General features: G+C 45.0%; 1 long non-coding RNA gene and 1 pseudogene across 2 annotated transcripts in view; one reads left to right on the forward strand and one right to left on the reverse strand.

Moving 5' to 3' along the window:
• Window positions 1–4181: 4181 nt before the first annotated feature.
• LOC101137546 (protein PET100 homolog, mitochondrial-like) lies at window positions 4182–4505 on the forward strand (annotated as a pseudogene).
• Window positions 4506–12658: 8153 nt separating this feature from the next.
• LOC129532497 (uncharacterized) overlaps window positions 12659–17655 on the reverse strand; it is a 115231-nt gene continuing 110234 nt past the window's right edge. For both annotated transcript variants that reach the window (XR_010133022.1, XR_008678275.2), the window contains exon 3: window positions 12659–13502. This is a non-coding gene — a long non-coding RNA (uncharacterized lncRNA). The remainder of the gene's footprint in view (window positions 13503–17655) is intronic.

Genomic DNA, 17655 nt, shown 5'->3' on the forward strand with positions numbered 1-17655 from the left:
CCTAAAATTAGGCATTTCTACTTGCTATGGTTTGAATTTTAGCCCCCTACAAAACTCATATTGAAAATCCCCGATGTGGCAGTATTGAGAGGGGGAGCTTTTAAGAGGCGATTGGATCATGAGGTGATTGCCTTTGTGAATGGATTAATCTACTCATGGACCAGTGAATCAATAGGGTTGTTGGCTTTTATGAAGAGAAAGAGAAGCCTGAACTAGCATGCTCAGCCCCCTCACCATGTGATGCCCTGCACCATCTGGGGAGTCTGCAGTGTCCTCACCAACAGGAAGGCCCTCACCAGATCTGGCCTCTTGAACTTGCACTTCTCAGCCTCCATAACTGTAAGAAATACATTTTTTTATTTATAAATTACTCAGTTCCAGCTATTCTGTTACAAGCAACAGAAAACAGACCAAGACACTTTTTTTTTTTTCTCAGCTCATTGCAACCTCTGCCTCCTAAGTTCAAGGGATTCTCCTGCCTCAGGTTCCTGAGTAGCTGGGATTACAGGCACCCACCACCACGCCCGCCTAATTTTTGTATTTTTAGTAGAGACAGGGTTTTGCTATGTTGGCCAGGCTGGTCTTGAACTCCTGACCTCAGGTCATCTGCCTGCCTCGGCCTCCCAAAGTGCTGGGATTACAGGTGTGAGCCACCTTGCCCAGCCCCAAGACACTATTGATGTGATATTTGAAGGCACTGAACTTGAAACTCTAGGGAAGAACTCAAACCAGCTCATCTGAGCATGTATGTGCATACAGAGAATTTGATCAAGGAAGGTAATGCAAAACTGAGCTGTCACAAACTATCACAGTACGTGGTTTCTAAAATGTATTTCTGTGGTGGCCTTTGAAGCACAAACCTTAGGAATTTTCAAGCCCAGACTTTTATCAGCATGGCTCACTTCTGAGAGGAACTGGCTGAGCTGAGAAGTAGCCATAGGCTACCAGCCCTGAGTGTGGTGTCTCTGGAATTCCGGTGATATGAATCCCACATGAATATGAATCCCAGAATGATAATAAAATTTTGGACACTGTGGCCAAACCGTGGATAATTCCTGGATCCACTCAGTGCACAGATACCATGTTGTCTTTTATTTAACTCTTGCTATAGAAACTGAGAGCCCCCTCAATTACATAGACCTAGGTCCAGGAAGGAGACACATCTAACTGATACACCCCACAGTTGTCCAGAAAGCAGTATGTGAAACTGCAGTCTTCTCATTGGTTTGCTCAAACATGATTGTGCTTAGCTCCGAGTCTACAGTTCTAAGTCCAAGTGCTGGCTCTGCGGTGAGACTGGATTTAAATCCCTTCTCTTCCAATTATTAGCTCCATGACCTTGAACAAGTATGACAACCTCTCTGAGCCTCCTCACCCAACTCATATTGTGAAGATTGAACAATATGATATATTTAAAGTACCTGGTACGTAACAAGCACTCATTAAATATTAGGTATTATTACTGTTATATAATAAATGTGACTAAACTTTTTGAACCAATTTGCATCTCTGTTAAGACATATTTTTGAAACACTAACAAATTTCCCCAGTGTCAAACAGTGTAAAACATTCATTGACCTGCACAGGTGTGGATTTCTGACCCCGTGACACCCTTTCCTTGGGAAAAAACCAAGAATGTCTCCGCTGAAGAATATCTGCAGAGAATACATGGAAACCAATCCTACATTCTCAGCCTGCTCTAGGCCCAGAAAAACAGAAACTGCTATGAGGGCTATTACTAAACATGAAAAGAGGGAAAGATAAAACAGCCACAGAGCCTCGGGAGAAATGAGAGCAGATATCTCAAGAGCTGGCCTGAGACATGCCACCTGGCAGAGTGTTTGTATAGCAGGAAGCCTCAGACCTCTGACCTTCACTGCTAGAGATCTGGCAGTCCAGAGTTACTGCGCTTGGTGTGACCCATTGCCTTTCCCCACCAGCACTAGGGTAACCAGATCATCTCTGTTTGCCTGGGACTTTTTCTGTTTTAGCACTGAAAGTCCCATGTCCCAGAAACTTCTCAGTCCCAGGCAAACCTGGACAGTTGATCCTTCTAAGCCCCAGCATGAAAGGTGCTGCTTGCATGGAAGCCCATGCAGCTCACGTCATTCAGAACTGTTATGAGCAAGTGCAGAGTGATGGCTGAAGGCACAGGAGGGGCTAGAGCCAGGCTGAGTTCTGAGACTGTCTCATGAAGGAGGAACTCATGAGAGCTGTGCATGGAGACCAGGTCGGGCTGCACCATAGCACAACTGTCACCCGGGTGAACACGTGCCAGGGGAGGGCCAGACCAAGGCAGGCAGAGCCTTCCCAAGCTGGTTCACAGATTGGCACACACTGAAAACAACATTCTACATTGCACATTTACGCAGGGAACAGGGAGAAAATAATTTTGTTTGGTACAAGTTGTATATGCACCCTCTTCCTTTATATTAAAGATAAATAAATTATTGCATGTGCTGACTATATGATAAAAACATAAGTATAACTATAATTGGCTTTCATTTCAATTTTCTGTTTATTTTAATGAATAATGTTAAACACTTATACATACTAAGAAGATAGGCTACTTACATGGTTATGGGCTTAAAGGCCTCTGGGGAAAAATATACATAATATATTTATAAATAAATATATATTATATATAAAATATAAATATATAATATAAAATTTATATATAAATATATATAATATAAACATTGTATATTATATAAAATATATATCATAGAAACATTGTACATTATATATAAAATATATATAATATAAACATCATATGTTATATATAAATATATATATTATATATACATTTTGACAGAGTCTCACTCTGTCACCCAGGCTGGACTGCAGTGGCACAGTCATGGCTCACTGCAGCCTTGACCTCCCAAGCTCAAGCCATCCACCCATCTCAGCCTCCCAAGTAGCTGGGACCACAGGTGCATGCCACCATGCCTGACTAATTTTCATATTTTTTGTAGAGACGAGGTTGTAAATATCTTAAAAAATTTTTTTTCTAATCGTATGTTGGCAAAATTCTCCCACTTTTGTTTGCTGTATTCCTTTAAAAATTTATTATTATTTTTAAAATGCTGTTTATTAATGTTTTTATATAGAGATGTGGATCTCACTATGTTGCCCAGGCTGGTATTGAACTTCTGGGCTGAAGCGATCCTTCTGCCTTGGCCTCCCAAAGGGCTGGGATTACAGGCAGGAGCCACCGTGCTCAGCCTGTTTGCTCTATTATTTTTAAAATTTTTGTTTGTCTCTTTTTGTTTGTTGTGTAGTTATTAATTTTATGAATCTCCTTAAGGTAAATATTAAGGGATTTTTACAATTTAGATAATAAAATATATTAGTTGTTTGCTATAAACAGTGATATTTCAGATTTTTGGCTGACTTGGACAGCTGGCAACAGCCCACTGGCTGGTCTGAGAGTCCCTGTCACAGTCTGAGCTTGAAGGCACAGTTTGCAAAATCCCTCAAGAAGGAAAGCCCAGAACCAGCAAAAAACATCTTTTTTTTTTTTTTTTTTTTTTTTTTTTGGGACCTCTGTGGCCCAGGCTGGAGTGCAGTGGCGTGATCTCGGCTCACTGCAAGCTCCACCTCCCGGGTTCATGCCATTCTCCTGCCTCAGCCTCCTGTGTAGCTGGGCCTACAGGTGCCCGCCACCACGCCTGGCTAATTTTTTTTTGTATTTTTTAGTAGAGACGGGGTTTCACTGTGTTAGCCAGGATGGTCTCGATCTCCTGACCTCGTGATCTGCCCGCCTCAGCCTCCCAAAGTGCTGGGATTACAGGCATGAACCACCGCACCCTGCCACAAAGAACATTTTTTAAAATGTTCCTCTATTTCCATGAAAGGGCACTGCCTACTGCGGAAAGGATGGATCCGGTGCACATTCTATCAACTATGGAGAGTCATGCAGGGAAACAGATTGGTTGCTGTCCAGCTTCCAGATTATTCTAGTGTCATATTAACTCCCCTTTCCGAGTGCTGCCCGGGGCCTATTCATGCCTACCCCTCCCCAAATGACTCAGGGAGGGGCTCTCTGTACTCTTGGCAGCCAGAGAAAAGCCCATGGTCTCTGGTGTAGAGATGAAGTGGGCACAATTACATCAAAAGGAGAGAGGGAGAGCTCACTCGTGAAAGCTTTCATTTGGTATAAAGAAACAATCAGGGGGAGAAACGAGATGGGGGTGAAGCCGAAGATATTTCGGATGATAATCTACCTCACTTTCCCTGTGGCTATGTTCTGGGTTTCCAATCAGGCCGAGTGGTTTGAGGATGATGTCATACAGCGCAAGAGGGAGCTGTGGCCACCTGAGAAGCTTCAAGAGTTAGAGGAATTCAAAGAGAGGTTACGGAAGCGGCGGGAGGAAAGCTCCTTCGCGACGCCCAGCAGAACTCCTGAGGCCTCCAAGTGGGAGTCCTAGCCCCTCCCCTGATGAAATATACATATACTCAGTTCCTTGTTATTCAAAAAAAAAAAAAAAAAAAGAAAGAAACAATCAGGAGCAATTGTAGGTTTCTTCAATGGGAAAAATAAGATTAAAACAATATACTTCATTGCTTAAACATTTATTAAACAGCCACTATGTGCATGAACTTCAGGAGGCACTGGGAAACCAGGGATGCCCAGAGAGCCCAGCTCCTACACAGAGGAGTCCAGCCAGTGCTGGGTGGGGTGCAGGCCGTGCTCCAGCCTGTCCTCCGCAGCAGATCCCTGAGCTCAGACTCCTCCCAACACACAGCTTAAGAAGGTGCCTTCCAATCTATTAGGCATCCTCATCTGGGGTTTGCTGAAGATGAGTCTGGTTTTCTTTCTTTCTTTTCTTTCTTTCTTTCTTTTCCTTCCTTCCTTTCTTTCTTCTTTCTTTTTTCCTTCCTTCCTTCTCTCCTTCCCTCCTTTCCCTTCCTTCCTTTTTCCTTCCTTCCTTCTCTCCTTCCCTCCTTTCCCTTCCTTCCTTTCTTTTTCCTTCCTTCCTTCCCTCCCTCCCTCCCTCCCTTCCTTCTTTCTTTCTCTTTCTTTCCCTCTCTCTTTCTTTCTTCTTTCTTTTTCAAAACAGAGTTTCACTCTTGTTCTCCAGGCTAAAGTGCAGTGGCGCGATCTCAGCTCACTGCAACCTCCGCCTCCCAGGTTCAAATGATTCTCTTGCCTCAGCCTCCCAAGTAGCTGGGATTACAGGCGTGCGCCACCATGCCTGGATAATTTTTTGTATTTTTAGTAGAGACGGGGTTTCACCATGTTGGCCAGGCTGGTCTCAAACTCCTGACCTTGAGTGATCTGCCCACCTCAGCCTCCCAAACTGCTGAGATTACAGGTGTGAGCCACTGTGCACCGGCCTGGTTTTCTTTTTTTTTTTTCTTTTGAGAAAGAGTTTCCCCTCTGTCACCCAAGCTGGAGTGCAATGGCACGATCTCGGCTCACTGCAACCTCTGCCTCCTGTAATCCCAGCTACTTAAGAGGCTGAGGCATGAGAATTGCTCAATTGCTGGGATTCCAGGCACACACCTCCACGCCTGGCTAATTTTTGTATTTTTAGTAGAGATGGGGGTTTCATCATGTTGGCCAGGCTGGTCTCGAACTCCTGACCTCGTCATCTGCCCGTCTTGGCCTCCCAAAGTGCTGGGATTACAGGCATGAGCCACAGCGCCTGCCCTGGTTCTGGTTTTCTCCACTCCTGCAGCATGGTTTTCATCACCTTCTCCCACCTCCCCTTCCTCCTCCTTCACACACATTCTTCTTTGAAAATGTCATCACCACCTCCTCTATGTATGGCACGGAACCAGACCCTGGCCACTGCTGTTTACAGCAAGAGAAGCAGGCCATAGTAGAGGAGCTGTGCCAAGCAGGCCCTGTGCTCTCAGGACAGCAGTAAGTTGTAGCTGCTCCAGACCTGACACGTGTGCTCTGAAAGGTGACTTCGTTCCTTGTTGATGAATGCATCTGAATGGAAAGTGTTAGAATGATAGGAACTTTAAATCACACTTATTTTAATATTTAACAAAATGCCTTGGCTAAGGAAAAAACTAAGCAATTGAGGCAATTGCAAAAAATCAAAGTCTGACAACCTCATGGTTATAGCCCTGTTTCCAGAGTAGTAGGCCCCCTAGCTCTGCCCTTGTGCACCCCAAAACAGCCTGGCCTGTAAGTGGAAAAGTACATGTGGCGTGCGTGTGTGTGTGTGTGTGTGTGTGTGTGTGTTAGAGACACCATCAGAGAGTGGCAGGGCAGAGACAGAACTTAGGCTCGTAGCTGCTGGTGGGTTAGAATTTCTACTGGGGTGGAGCTCAGGTAGCCTGGCCGGTGGTGAGGTGGAAGTGGGGAGGCAGCTGACATGTCACAAAGTGGCGCTCACATAGCATTTTATGTTCAACTGAGAAAACACCAATCATTCATAGCAAAGGAAGGGAAGTGCTCACGGAAATTAGGGTGCCCTAGGCCCCATCCCCAGGCACTCCAGGTCACCCTGTATGCCCGATTCCCTGCTTGGGTTCTCTGGTCAATAATTTTTCCCTGGACACTGAATAACAAAAGGACTTTGAACTTACACTTCATTACATCAGAAAGTCACTGAACCTTGACCTGTTAGTTTTGGATTTTCTACAAAGAGATAATGCTGCCGCCCCTCTTTACAATCTCCTCTTTACATGTCGTCTCTGTTGGTTTAAACTGTCCTTGGTAACCATTTCCTATCCCTTCTTAAATGTGACGTTCCCAAATTTCTTTTGGTTAAGTGTTGTATTCTCTGTTCACTTTTCAGAATATGTTGTGTTTTAGTATACAGTGAGTGGACATTGTTTTTTAGCAGTGATCAAATGACATAGGAACTATGACAGGACCACTCCCTTCTTCAGGGCGTGACTGCCTGCCCTGGTCACTGCTGCCTTCTCCTAGACACTGCGGCCTGTTGCTGGGCACTGCTTCCTCGACCTGGGCACTGCCCGGCTACTGGACCCTGCCCTCTCCTGTCCCAGCTGAGGCCACGGAGCACCCAGGGCCATCCAGAGCTCTGTGCAGACTGTAGAAGAAGGCCTCTTTTCTCTGCTGTGTTACAAGCTGTCAACAGGCATCAAAACAGAGATACCTGAACTTCCTGGGGTCCTCTAGGGACAGTCTCTTCAGTTCTTATTTGTAACAGAACTTGGATATGAGTTCAAAGTAGGGCTGAGCCAGAAGCCAAATCTAAGCAACACTGTTGTTGTTCCCATTGATTACGGAGGCTCTGTTACCAGGCCAGGCCTGTTGGTCCTGACTCGCCAGCCCTACTGCAGGTGGTCTGTCCCACTAGCTCCCAGAGAGCAGCAGCACAGCTTGGAGGAGGCTGAGGCTCTGGGACTGCACAAAACATACTAGCTATCTATGCAACTCTGTCCTGTTTAATTAAGGAGCGGGAGCTGAAACTTTTAGAAGCTATGGGACACATATTGGAAAAGAAAAATCAAAGCTTGGAAGGGCGTGGTGGCTCACGCCTGTAATCCCACCATTTTGGGAGGCGGAGGTGGGCGGATCACTTGAGATCAGGAGATCGAGACAAGCCTGGCCAACACGGTGAAACCCCCTCACTACTAAAAATACAAAAAATTAGCTGGGCATGCTGCCGGGCACCTGTAATCCCAGCCACTTGGGAGGCTGAGGCAGGAGAATCGCTTGAACCCGGGAGGCGGAGGTTGCAGTGAGCCAAGATCACGCTACTGCTCTCCAGCCTTCCACTCCAACAAGAGTGAAACTCCATCTCAAAAAAGAAAGAAAGAAAAAAGAAAAATCAAAGCTTGTTGAGCAAGTGGCAAGGTTCAATATTTATGCAAATCTAAGGAATACAACAACATGTACATTGGCACGTCATTCACGATATGCTGAGTTAATATAAGTGATGACAGTCATATGTTCATAGACAAACAATTTCAAATGCAAATTTTAGGATAGTCAGTTGAGGGTAGAAATTGTGAGATTTTTAAAAGAAAAATGCCTTTTTCATTTTATGTTGTTTCTCATCTGTGTCACTGTGGTATGACTCGAGGTGATTTTGTAAGAGCCAACACTTGCACTGTTTTCTGAACAACTCCAGGCTTCTGTTTGGGGAAACCCACCCTGAGGGAGTGAAGCAGGAGTTGTCGCACTGTGGGGCACACGACACAGGGCAGGATTTGGATCCTGGTCGGAATTCTGCCTCTACCTCTTGCCAGCTGTGCAAATCCCTACACAGAAGTTGTGATATAAAAGATCAAGAGAGCAAGGTAGATGATGATAATTGTATATTTTTTCTTTTCTCTTCTTTCCTTCCTTCCTTTCTTCCCTCTTCCTTCCTTCCCTCCCTCCCTCCCTTCCTTCCTTCCTTTCTTTTTCTTTCTTTTCTTTCTCTCTCCCTTCCCTTCCCTTCCCTTTTCTTTTCTTTTCTTTTCTTTTCTTTTCTTTTCTTTTCTTTTCTTTCCTTTCCTTTTCTTTTCTTTTCTTTCCATGTTTTGCTACATTGCACAGGCTGGACTCAAACTCCTGGGCTCCTAGTAGTCTCATCAGCTACTAGATACTCCTAGAAGCTGGTGATACTATAGGCACATGCCATGACACCAAGCTTGATAGGGATTCTTAATTGATTTTTCCCTTGGTCTGTATTTGATCTATTATTTGACCTGTTTTAAGTATTTTTCTTTTATTTAAATGACAATTTTTTCCCGTTTTTTCGAGTCAGGGTCTCACTCTGTCACCGAGGCTGGAGTGCAGTGGTACGATCATAGCTCACTGCAGCCTCAACCTCCTGGGCTGAAGCAATCCTTCCACCTTAGCCTCCAGTGTAGCTGGGAATGCAGGTGCACACCACCATAACAGTTATTTTTTTTTTTGTTTTTCCTAGAGACAGCATCTCACCATATTGGCGGGCTGTTCTCCAGCTCCTAGGCTTAAGTGGTCCTCCCAACTTGGCTTCTCAAAGTGCTGGGATTATAGGTGTGAGCCACCACGCCCAGCCTCAATTACCTTTTTTTTTTTTTTTTTTTTTTTTGAGATGGAGTCTCACTTTGTCACCTAGGCTGGAGTGCAGTGGCACAATCGCGGCTCACCACAACCTCCGCCTATCAGGTTCAAGTGATTCTCCTGCCTCAGCCTCCCGAGTAGCTGGGATTACAGACGCCCATCACCACTCCCAGCTAATTTTTGTTTTTAGTAGAGACTGAGTTTCACCAGGTTGGCCAGGCTGGTCTCAAACTCCTGACCTCAGGTGATCCTCCTGCCTTGGCCTCCCAAAGTGCTGGGATTACAGGCATGAGCCACCACGCCCAGCAGTGACCATATTTTCAATTTAAAATTTATGATTCTTTAAAAATCTGCTTTTCTCCACCTGTGCTTTGAGGTTTCGATGAATAACATGGCTGGATTTAATTTATTAGTTGGGCAGGCACCTAGCAGAGTGGTAATTGGAAGAAAGGATTTTAAAGGCCTTGAAAAAGGCTCCCTATAGAAAGGCCACCTGAGCATGGCATTCCTGTGGAAGGGCCCAGATGTGAGCAGCTCAAGAGCAGACTCCAGGTTCACAAGGATTTCTACCATTCCCTAAGCAAAGTCCATACTCCTACACCTCGACTTTGCCAACATATTCCTTCCAACCGATAGCCGTACTCCCATTTCTATCTATGCAAATCCTGCCCATCCTTCAGGGTCAAATTCAAAGTGTCTCCTGTCCACAACACCTTCTTTCCTCTCCCCCTGTCCACCCTCAGCTGGAAATGATCCACTCCCCCCACCCCACCCCCACTCTCCTGCAAATGCCTACAGCACTTGGTTCCTCTAACGTACTAGTTATGATTAATGACTGGCTATATGATTTACATGGCCCAATGCAAGATGAAAACCCAGGGCCCTTGCTAAAAATTCAGGCTGGTCAACATGGTGAACCCCTGTCTCTACTAAAAATACAAAAATTAGCCAGGCAGGGTGGCACATGCCTGTAGTCCCAGCTACTCAGGAGGCTGAGGCGGGAGAATCGTTTGAACCTGGGAGGCGGAGGTTGCAGTGAGCCGAGATCGCACCATTGCACTCTAGCCTGGGTAAAAGACCGAGACTCTGTCTAGAATAAAAAAAGAATTTCAAGACAGCCACAGCAGAACATTCCACAAGCACAGGGTCCTTTTAAGTGCAGGGCCCTGCACAGGACACACACCTGGAAAGCCAGCCCTGGTGATTATACTTGCAGACTCCAATGGGAAGCTGAAAGTCCACCGGGCAAACACAATCTTTTAAATGCCTACGGAATCCCCTCCCAGGGAAGCTTCTGAGCTGCTCGCCTCTCCTTCCTCAGCCCTGTTTCAGTGTCCCAGCACCTCTGTGCCTGCTTCTCCACCTTGCAGGAAACTTAGCTGTGTACTCGCATCCTGAGCCCCAACCAGCCACTCTGACCTATGCCTACTGCCTTCTTCTCTTTGAGTCCTGTCTCATTGGGGTCCCTGAGTTGGCCGCTGTTCCTTGTAGCACAAAGAATGGGGAAAGATTGGTCGGTTACTTTCCTACAATACCACTATCCCCCTTTTGTTCCGGTTCCTCTTGTTACAGGAAGTTGCCGACACACAACCCTCTCTTTGCCAGCCTGTTGATGGAAAAAGATGTGGCCTCTAGCGCTGTTTACCTGTCATATTTCTACCGTCTGAATAAGTGGTAATATAGCCGCTTACCTGATGCCAGGAATGCTAAGCATACCGTATTATTTAATGCTCTCATTAGTCCTTTGAAGTATACATTGCTGCTATTCCTTTTACAGAAGGATAAAATGAGATGCAGTGAGTTAAGTAATTTGCCTGAGTTGTTAAAGCCAAGGAACCCTTACTCTTAGCCACCAGGATGTATCGCTTCTAGAGATAGGCCACTTGAAGGCAAAGACTGTATCTTGGTCTTTAGTGTTCCCTATATTGCCTCTTTGTGCTCTCAGTCCTAGTGTATTATTAGAGCTATTAAGAACTCTCATTTATCGGCCAGGCGCGGTGGCTCATGCTTGTAATCCCAGCACTTTGGGAGGCCAACGCGGGTGGATCACCTGAGGTCAGGAGTTCGAGAGCAGCCTGACCAACATGGTGAAACCCCATCTCTACTAAAAATACAAAAATTAGCTGGGTGTGGTGGGCACCTGTAATCCCAGGTTCTCGGGAGCCTGAGGCAGGAGAATCGCATGAACCCAGAAGGTGGCGGTTATAGCAAGCCGAGATCGCGCCACTGCACTCCAGCCTGGGCGACAGAGTGAAACTCCATCCCAAAAAAACAAAAAAAAAAAGGACTCCCATTTATTGATACCTTACCCTGTGCCAGGCCCTATGCTGAGCATTTTGCAAATGTTATCTCACTAAATTTTCAGCTCATCTCTACTAGCCAGGTTTTACTGCCCGTATTTAACAGATGAAGAAACAAAGGCATAGCCAGATTTAATCTCTAGTTAGGTCACATAGCAAGTAAATAGTGGCACCAGGGTTTGGACTTGGGTCTATCCTGATTCTCCATGTAAGCTCCCTCATCAGGTTGCTCCCACACCCCTGCCTCCCACCCATCCAGCCTCTCTCCATCTTACCCTTACCTTCCTGCAAGTATCCATCCTCCCACGCCTCAGTCTCCATTAGAATCTGAATTCTGGCCAGGCGCGGTGGCTCACGCCTGTAATCCCAGCACTTTGGGAGGTCAAGGCAGGCAGATCACCTGACGTTAGGAGTTCGAGACCAGCCTGGCCAACATGGTGAAACCCCATATCTACTAAAAATATCAAAAATCAGCCGAGCGTAGTGGCGGGCACCTGTACTGTAATCCCAGCTACTCGAGGCTGAGACAGGAGAATCGCCTGAACCCAGGAGGTGGCGAGATTGTGCCACTGTACTCCAGCCTGGGTGACAAGAGCAAAACTCCGTCTCAAAAAGAAACAAAACAAAACAAAAACAAAAGAATCTAAATTCTGGAGGCTCGATCTGTTGCTTAACCTACCAGATGATCTCGCTGCCTGTTGCATAATCCCAGCACCGACAGAAAACTGCCCACATTAGCTGCCCTGGCCCTGTGATCTGCACCCTCTCAATTTCAATTTGTCTCCTTTTACTATTCTAACAAGAGCATGAGAGGCAAAGACTGCCCATATCCTCAAGTGTATTCAAGAGATCAGACAACAAAGAGTGAAGAAACGCTACAGCCAAGAGCCATGCCAGATCCAAGCAGAGTAGGAGGCTTAGTCCCCTCTTACGGGTCTTCCATTAGCCTCATATATTTTCCCTCTCAACATTCAAGAAGTCTCATCAAGGTAGTCTATGGAGAAGAAGGACTTGTGTGTTGGTTTCATTGTTAATCTTTCTGAGGGTCCAGATATGCCTCTGAAAACCAAGAGAACCCCTCCTGTCCTGCCAGTAGCAGCTGGCTAATCTTCATCCTGTAATTGTTGAATTGTCCACATGTACACACATGTGCATGCACCAGCTCACACCCACTCAGAGAGCTAAGAATTAATTTCACTCCTAATCACAGGATGATTCATCCTATTATTTAATCTTTGGTCTTGCCTGGTCAATAGGATGATGATGTAGTCTCAAAACTAATTCACCTGAGAAGTATGTAAAGGAATAGGGATATTGGAGGCCAGAGAAGGAAAACAAGATACGGCACAGATGTCTCTAAATACCTGAAGCATAATATAGAGACTAGGGATTTAGTCTGTATAGTGTTTTAGTTCGGGTAACTCCTGAGGGCAGAATCTGGGTTTGTTGGTCAGGTTACAAGGCAGGCAGGGAAATCTCTTAGTAATCAGTGTGAAGCAACAATGGAATGGGCTGCAGGAGTGGGAGAGAGGCCCTCATATCTCCACATCCTCAAGCAGACACCAAACACTGGAAGGAAGCTCTGCATTGAGTGATGGGCTGGTCCAGAGCAACCCCGTCAGTGATCAGGTTTGGGGCCCAACTGTGCTGGGCAGGAGGCAGGTGCTGGAAATCAAGAGTAAATAAGGCATGGACACTGCTGTCATCTGGAGACCCTTCCACCTCAGGGACTGTGCTCCTCAGGCCGAGGGCAAGAACCACAGCTTACACTTCCCTCGTGTGTTCACAATAGTTGTATGGCATCAGACCCAACAGTGAACACCCAGAAGACAAGAATTATACCTTCCATTTGTGTTTCCTTAGCACCTAGCACAATGTCCAAGAAACAGTTTTGAAGTTAAGGAATGTGTCCAGAGAATACCCAATATGTGTCAATAAATGGATCCACAGAATCTTCAACATTAACTCATTGTTGAAAGGACCCATTTTAATCCCAATAGCCTGCATGATGGATAAAGAAGTGCCTAAATGTAATAAGGTGCAATGAATTACTTGACTCCAGTGGCCTCTGTGTAACCTTCACTGGTAAGGCCATGGCTCTTCTGAAAATCTCCGTGACCAAGGACATCAGCAAGCATAGCACAGGGCTCATTAGAAGACGATGATTTCACCTGCCATCTTCCTTCTTGTCTGAAGAGTGCCACTCACTCGCCTTGCTTTGAAGACATCAAAGTCTGGTGACAGAAACCAGCAGGAAAGATGGATGTGACTATCTGCATTGACTACCATTTTCCCTGAAAAACATCTGACTAGAAACAGTGTAATCATTTACCCTTTATTTACCTTCTAAACCTGAAATAGAGATAACTTTAAGACCGGCTGAGTCATTGCTAAAGTCAACAAGTCAAAGTGTTTTTTGGAAAAACTAAGATCCAGATATTTTCTACTGACTGAAATTATGGGCACAAACTAACTTTTAAATTATTTAATTGTTGACCAAACTCAATACATTTTTCTATTCCTTTCTTTTTTATATTTTACATTTTTATTTTCATATCAACAAGACTGAGTTTGAATCAGTTTTCTTTTCTAATATAGCAACATGCAGCCATGTTTTCTTTTTTATTATTACTATACTTTAAGTTCTAGGGCACATGTGCACAAGGTGCAGGTTAGTAACATATGTACACATGTGCCATGTCGGTGTGCTGCACCCATTAACTCATCATCTACATTATGTATTTCTCCTAATGCTATCCCTCCCCCCTCCCCCCACCCCACGACAGGCCTTGGTGCGTGATGTTCCCCACCCTGTGTCCAAGTGTCCTCATTGTTCAATTGTTCAATTCCCACCTATGAGTGAGAACATGCGGTGTTTGGTTTTCTGTCCTTGCAATAGTTTGCTCAGAATTATGGTTTCCAGCTTCATCCATGTCCCTACAAAGGACATGAACTCATCCTTTTTTAATGCAGCCATGTTTTCTATTCTCAAGAATAATGATTTACTCAATTTAGTGTCTAGCAGGAGACTGGTGTCTAGCAGCCAACCTCCCCAGCTTTTCTTGGGCCCCTTATACTTTTGGTTTGGAGTTAATACAGAAATAAAGTGATTGGGCTAAATCCAGGCCCTTCCATTTTCTTGGCTTGTGATGTGGTCAAGTTCCAGAACCTCTCAGCCTTTTTTCCCTCTGTAAAGGAGGAAGGATAAGAATAGTTCAGCTCTCATGCCTTTTATGAATAAGTCAGTAACAGGAGCTATGATGATGCTGTTTTCCTGAGCAGGTGCTGTTCCAGGCCTGGAAAGCTCCAATCTCCCGATTTCTTTAACCGTGAAGTGATTCTCTTATAAGACAGAATGTTTAAGTGAGTGTCAAGGCCACACTAAACAGTATGTAGTAGTAAGTCTCCTTCCTATTGTACAAAAGAGAATGGAAGGTTTCCCATTGTTTCTTATGTGATGATGAAAAGTTTACTGCAAGGATTGCTGTGTTTTGGGGCCCATTGCACACATAGGATCACCAGCCCAAATGTTAAAAGAACTTCCCTTGAAAGAGAAAAAATATTTGATGAAGTAGAAACATTTTTTCTTTTTTGGAGATGGGGTCTTACTCTGTCACCCAGGCTGGAGTGCAATGGCGCGATCTTGGCTCACTGCAACCTCCACCTCCCGGATTCAAGCGATTCTCCTACCTCAGCCTCCCGAGTAGCTGGGATTACAGGTGCACACCACTATGCCTGGCTAATTTTTGTATTTTTAGTAGAGATGGGGTTTCTTCATGTTGGCCAGGCTGGTCTCAAGCTCCTGACCTCAGGTGATCCACGCGCCTTGGCCTCCCAAAGTGCAGGGATTACAGGTGTGAGTCACCACATCCAGCCAGAAACATTTTTTCTATCCTGGGTTTCGATTATGCCTCTTCCGCAGGGCAGGACAAAGGTGCAGCAAGAGAGGCCTAGAGCACAACATTGAAGAAGCAGCAACCCCAAGGGAGAGGCCTCCTTGAAATTTGCACCTTTACCCACTCCCTTGCCCTACTCTAGTCCAGGCCTTACTCTTCCCTTTATGTGTTCTCAAATGCAATTTCCTTTCTGGGGTTTGGATTTGCAGAGCTAGGTCCTGCTTATCAGGGCAGCGTTGGAGGAAGGCTTGCAGAGCCCTTTTTCCACCCCAAAAGATGGAGCCATTACTTATGGTCATTTTTGCCACGCTGTGGTTGGGCCCACATCTCCCAACTTTGGCGCTGAGTACAAGGGGCTCTTCCTAATTATGGGTTGATGACTTCCAGGGCACTTGGTGCTAAGTTACTTTCACAAGAAACCAGATGTGTCCTTGGACAAGGGTAATTTGCTTTCATTCACTGGTGCTTTACATTGGCGAAGTAAATCCCAATCTGTCTCCACAGGAAGATATGATAATTTGTATAATAATATTATGATAATTTCATATATTAACATAAAGTTCTTTGCTGATCAGGCATTGCCGGACTAAATGAGTCAAGATGAGCTCCTCCAGAGCATGTGGTTCTCATTACTCTGTGTCCAGGCATCTGATAACACAGATAGTAGGTGCTCGATAAATGTTCGTTCATTGAACATATGAATGAAGAAACACCCAGTCTTTGAGTGAAATTCATACCCAGTCTATCAGGGCCTAGGCCCTTTGAGTACCAGAAAGGGCAGAGCCATGAACCTGACCTAATGATTTAAAAACCAACCACTGCTATTTCCTCCCTACAGAAACCAGTTGTCCTTCTGGCTTTTGCTGACAGGCACTTTTTCACCTTCTGTTTTGTGAGAGGCTGGTTTCTAGCTATCACCTTAGCTCTTGCTGCCTGACGGGATATTTCATATCTTTCTATATCTATCCTCTTCCTCCTATACCCACATCCACTAATGGAACCAACCTCTGAGAACCTCTGACCCTGAGCTTATGGTGATCTTTCTTGTTGTGGCTCCTGGCCTGCAACTATAAACACTGAATTCTGCCTTGGAATAGTTTAAATACAACACCTGCCCTAGTGGCTCCCTGGCAAAGAGTCCTTTTGACAAATTCAGGAACCCTGGTGCCATCCTTAGCTGCTGCTCTAGTTTGGATGTTTGTCCCCCCACGTCTCATGTTGAAATGTAATCCCCAATGTTGGAGGTGGGGCCTAATGGGAGGTGTTTGGGTCATGGAGACAGATCCCTCATGAAGGGCTTGGTGCCATCCTGGTGGTAATGAGTGAATTCCTGCTATATTATTTTCCGTGAGAGCTGGTTGTTAAAAAAGAAAGAAAGAAAGAAAAAGCCGGGCATCTCTCCTCTCTCTCACCAAGAGCTTGCACACGCCAGCTCTTCTTTGCCTTCCGCCATGAGTGGAAGCAGCCTATAGCCCTCACCAGAAGCAGATGCTGGTGTCATGCTTCTTGTACAGCCTGCAGAACCATGAGCCAAATAAACCTCTTTTCTTTATAAATTACCCAGCCTCAGGTTTTCCTTTATAGAAACACAGATGGACTAAGACAGCTGCCATCTTGAGATTTCTGCCATCAGCCACACAAGGGTTGCACCCAGCAAGCACTGCCCGGCACCCTGCTGCCATCTCCTGGAGACTGTTGATCCTTTCCTCCTCCTTAGACTGTTGGGCCTGCTCTCCTTGACCAGTTCTAACAAGCTCTTGATATCCTCAGTACACTATCAGCCATCATAGTGTGAATGGAATGAGGATTATTTTATTGCTGTGATGTGAGCCTCACAGAAAAATGCACAGAAAAGTAACTAAAATAACGCAGCAAAGGACCAGAAAATGGAGGAAATGCCTATCTCCTACTGATACGCAAAGAAGCTGGAGCCAGTTGGATCAAACTGACCCAAGATTACTCATGAGTATATGTATTCAGCATGTGAGGATCACTCATGAGTCCCACATACATTTGGCAAGCGAGAATCTTTTAAAGTTTAAAACTGGTGTCATCAGGCACAGGGAACTACCCATTGGCACTAATGCTACAGCCATCTTGGAAAACATACCAAAATATCATCTATTTTCTTCCTCATTTCCAGTAAGTAAATGGCAACATTTCTTTCTAAGGAAACTGAAAAAATCTAAGGGATCATTTTACTCAGCTTGATACCAAAGTTATTTTAGTTTATAAGTATTAGACATATGGAGTAGCTGTGATAAAAGCAAAGATATTCATAAATTACATTTTAAAAAAAGAATTCTGATAGTGTTCACATATCTAAGTTCCCACAAAAGTCAGCATGAAAGCAGTAGCAGAGGAAAAGAGAAAACAGCTGAGCAGACATCACACAACAGCTAAATGGAAGGGGGATAAATCGGCATAGCTAAATAGACTATCTGACTATAGAAATTAAGAGCTTTAAAAATGTGCAACTCATTAGAATCAA

This window comes from Gorilla gorilla, chromosome 2 (assembly GCF_029281585.2).
Source record: "Gorilla gorilla gorilla isolate KB3781 chromosome 2, NHGRI_mGorGor1-v2.1_pri, whole genome shotgun sequence".
NCBI lineage: Eukaryota > Metazoa > Chordata > Mammalia > Primates > Hominidae > Gorilla > Gorilla gorilla.